At 41.6% G+C, this 3,753-nt stretch overlaps 1 protein-coding gene across 1 annotated transcript in view; it reads left to right on the top strand.

The window, feature by feature from the left end:
• Nucleotides 1-487: 487 nt before the first annotated feature.
• Nucleotides 488-3,753, top strand: part of BICRAL (BRD4 interacting chromatin remodeling complex associated protein like) — a 56,738-nt gene continuing 53,472 nt past the window's right edge. The window contains exon 1 of the mRNA XM_017547299.2: nucleotides 488-788. The gene's annotated coding sequence lies outside the window, so the exon portion shown is untranslated. The remainder of the gene's footprint in view (nucleotides 789-3,753) is intronic.

Consider the following 3,753-nt stretch of genomic DNA (forward strand, 5'->3'; position numbering starts at 1 on the left):
TCTACCTCAGCCTCCTCAGTAGCTGGGACCACAGGCCCAAGCCACCACACCCAGCTAATTTTTTGTAGAAATGGACTTTCACCATGTTGCCCAGGCTGGTCTCGAACTCCTGAGCTCAAGCGATCTGCCTGCCTCAACCTCCCAAAGTACTGGTATTACAGATGTAAAACAGCTGGGAATTTTTATTATTTTTTTGAGACACAATCTCATTCTGTCACCAGGCTGGAGTGCAATGGCACGATCTTGGCTCACTGCAACCTCCGCCTCCCGGGTTCAAACCAGTTCTCCTGCCTCAGCCTCCCGAGTAGCTGGGATTACAGGCTCGTGCCACCACACCTGGCTGATTTTTGTATTTTTAGTAGAGACGGAGTTTCACCATGTTGGCCAGGCTGATCTCAAACTCCTGACCTCAGGTGATGCACCTTGGCCTCGCAAAGTGCTGCAATTACAGGTGTGAGCCACTGTGCCTGGCCAAATTTTTAAATTTCTACGTTTTTCTTCTAATAATTTGTCTCGCCCTTTTCCACCTTCTCATCCTTGCTTTTAGAAGGCTCTAGCTGGTGACAAAATAAATTAAGAAATTTTTGGTTGGATAATAACAAAAAAACTTAAAGCCAATCATGCTGAGTTTGACAGCTGCTTTTCACCACAAATGGATATAATTGTGAAAATATTGTCATGTTTTCTTCTAGCAAAACGTCATATTATTTCACAAAAAGCCCAGCGATTTCACCTGAAGAAGCTTGGGAACTCCTGCCAAAAATTGTAGCACTTCTCACATTGCAATGGTAATGAATTGTTGCATGTCTGTCTTCCAAAAGAGAGTTCCTTCAATATGGGAACCATGCCAGAAGGTGAAGTCTTATAGAACTTAACAGCACAGAACAATTAAAATATAGTAAAAAGAATAAGATCAGAATACTTTATATCCTTATTGACATGAATAGTTATTTGCCCTGCGTAAGTGGCTATTCATGGCATAATTTTTTGCTGATGACACTCATTGGAAAACTGTTTGCTCAAACACAGTAGTTCACTTTTCAGCCTTGCTTCTTCTGTTCCACAAAATGTGAAGGATTTTTACATTTGTTATTACATTTATGCCATATTATATTCCCAGCCCCAAGAATAGTACCTAGTGCTAACGTTTGTTAAATGAATAATGAATATTCTTGATACCCATTGAACAGCTTTATTAGAAATAGGAAATAAAGAAGGAGCCTGTCTCATTCCCTAAGGGTAGAAAACAAAAGGAGGCACAGGAGAAAACTGTGTAAACAATTTAAATATCTGCCTTTCTTCCTCCTTCCTTTCTCCTATCCTCCCTCTTTCTGGATACTCTGATCCTATAATCTCTGCGGATAAACTCATATAACCCATTCAAGAGATTTGGTTCAAGACCTTACAAATGCATCAGGGCAGGGTGGCTCATGCCTGTAATCCCAGCACTTTGGAAGGCCAAGACGGGTGGATCACAAGGTCAGGAGTTCGAGACTAGCCTGGCCAACATGGTGAGCCCGCATCTCTACTAAAAATACAAAAGTTAGCCGGGCGTGGTGGCACACACCTGTAGTCCCCAGCTACTCAGGAGCCTGAAGCTGGAGAATCACTTGAACCAGGGAGGCGGAGGCTGCATGAGCTGAGATCACATCATTGCACTTCAGCCTGGGCAACACAAGAGTGAAACTCCCATCTCAGAAAAAGAAAAAAAAAAGACCTTACAAATGACTATGGAGCCAAAATTGAGTAACTGGGACTGGGACTGGATTTAACTTCCTGTGTAAAAAGTTAAAAATCAGACACAATATATGAAACAGTGGTTTTTTTAGATATTAGATATCAGGCAGCAGAGGAGAGTGACTCCTGAGAGAAGAAAACAAATAAGATGAGACCTGCAATTGATCCAGCTTACTGTCAAGAGAGTTGCCTTGCCATAGCTGAGGAAGGAGGAACACACAGGAAGGCTGATAATCCCTGAGTTGAGCTGGTGTTGCTGGGAGGTTAAAATGGCCTAAGTTCACAGGGCAGAGTACCAGAGAGACAGAGAGAGCACTACACAGAGAGAAAACTCTGGAGATCTGCAGAGTGTCTTTCTCAGGGTTTCAGCTGATAATTGAGGTGGTTCTGGGAAAGAACACTATTACAGCTCACATAGGGCAGAGAATAGTTTGTGTTCCCATCTGCAAGACAGCAAAAATCCTTGTAATTCATAGGACATCAAATGAAGTATTCATAGGGCATTTATTGCCTCAATACAGAGCAAAATGAAACCTAGACTAAAGATTGACAAAGCTTAAAAGCAAACCTTGAAAGGATCAGACTCTTTGTAAAGAAACTTTGTAAAGTAACTTAGTTGTGTTGGGAAATAACCAGCACCTGATAATGTAAACTTAACAATGTCTGACATCCAATAAAAAATGACCAGGCATGCAAAGAAGCAGAAAATACCACCAATAATAACAGAAAAGACCAATAATAACAAAAAGATCAATCAATAGAAACAGACTCAGAAATGATACAAGTGATAGAATTAATCATTAAAAAGTTGGCCAGATGAGGTGGCTCATGCCTTTAATCCTAACGCTTTGTGTGGCGGAGGCAGGCAGATCACTTGAGGCCAAGAGTGTGAGACCAGCCTGGACAACATGGCAAAACTCTGTCTCTCCAAAACATACAAAAGTTAGCCAGGCATGGTGGCTCATGCCTGTAATCCCATCACTTTGGAAGGCCAAGGCAGGAGGATCACTTGAGACCAGGAGTTCAAAACCACCCTGAGCAACACAGTGAACCCCTGTCTCTTAAAAAAAAAAAAATTGTTTTAAGTTGTTACTATCTTGCATACGTTCAAGAAAGTAGTGAAAAGATTAAACAGATAATGGCATGGAATCTCATCCTGGGCCAAGACAACAAAGCAAAAAAAATTTTTTTTAATAATGACGGAATATGTTAAAAAGACCCAAATTGAACTTCTGAAGACGAAAAATACAATGTTTTAAAATAAAAGTGTACTGGATGGGATTAAGAGAAGATTAGAGACTGCAGAAGAAAAGATTTATGAATTTGAAGACATATGAATAGAAGCTATCCTAAATGAAAGCCAGGGAGATTAAAAGACTAAAAAAGGCGTGTGAGCATGATGGCTCACACCTGTAATCCCAGCACTTCAGGAGGCCAGGGCATGGGGATAGCTTGAGCCCAGGAAGTCAAGACCAGCCTGGACAACATGGTAAAACCCTGTCTCTACAAAAAATACAGAAACTAGCTGGGTATGATAGCAGGCACCTGTGGTCCCAGCTACTCAGGAGGCCAAGGTAGAGGATCACCGGAGCCCAGGAGGTCAAGGCTGCAGTGAGCCATGATCCTGCCATTGCACTGCATCCTGAGCAGCAGAGCAAAACCCTATCTCAAGAAAGTAAATAAATTTAATTTAAAAATAAAAGGCTGAAAGAAAATACGGCATCATTGAGCTGTGAGACACTTCAAACAGTCTAATAATGTAAGTGTAATTGTAGTCCCCAAAGCTGGGGGGACATAAAATATTTGAAAAAATTAATGGCTGAAATTTTTCTAAATTGGAAGGAAACTATAAACCTGTAGACTCTAGAAGCTTAATGAACTGCAAAGACTGGAAGCATGAAGAGAACTACACCAAGGCATTTCATAATCAGATTGCTTAAAACTAGTGGTAAGGCCAGGCGCGGTGGCTCAAGCCTGTAATCCCAGCACTTTGGGAGGCCGAGGCGGGTGGATCAC

This window comes from Cebus imitator, unplaced genomic scaffold, assembly GCF_001604975.1.
Source record: "Cebus imitator isolate Cc_AM_T3 unplaced genomic scaffold, Cebus_imitator-1.0 Scaffold197, whole genome shotgun sequence".
NCBI classification, from domain to species: domain Eukaryota; kingdom Metazoa; phylum Chordata; class Mammalia; order Primates; family Cebidae; genus Cebus; species Cebus imitator.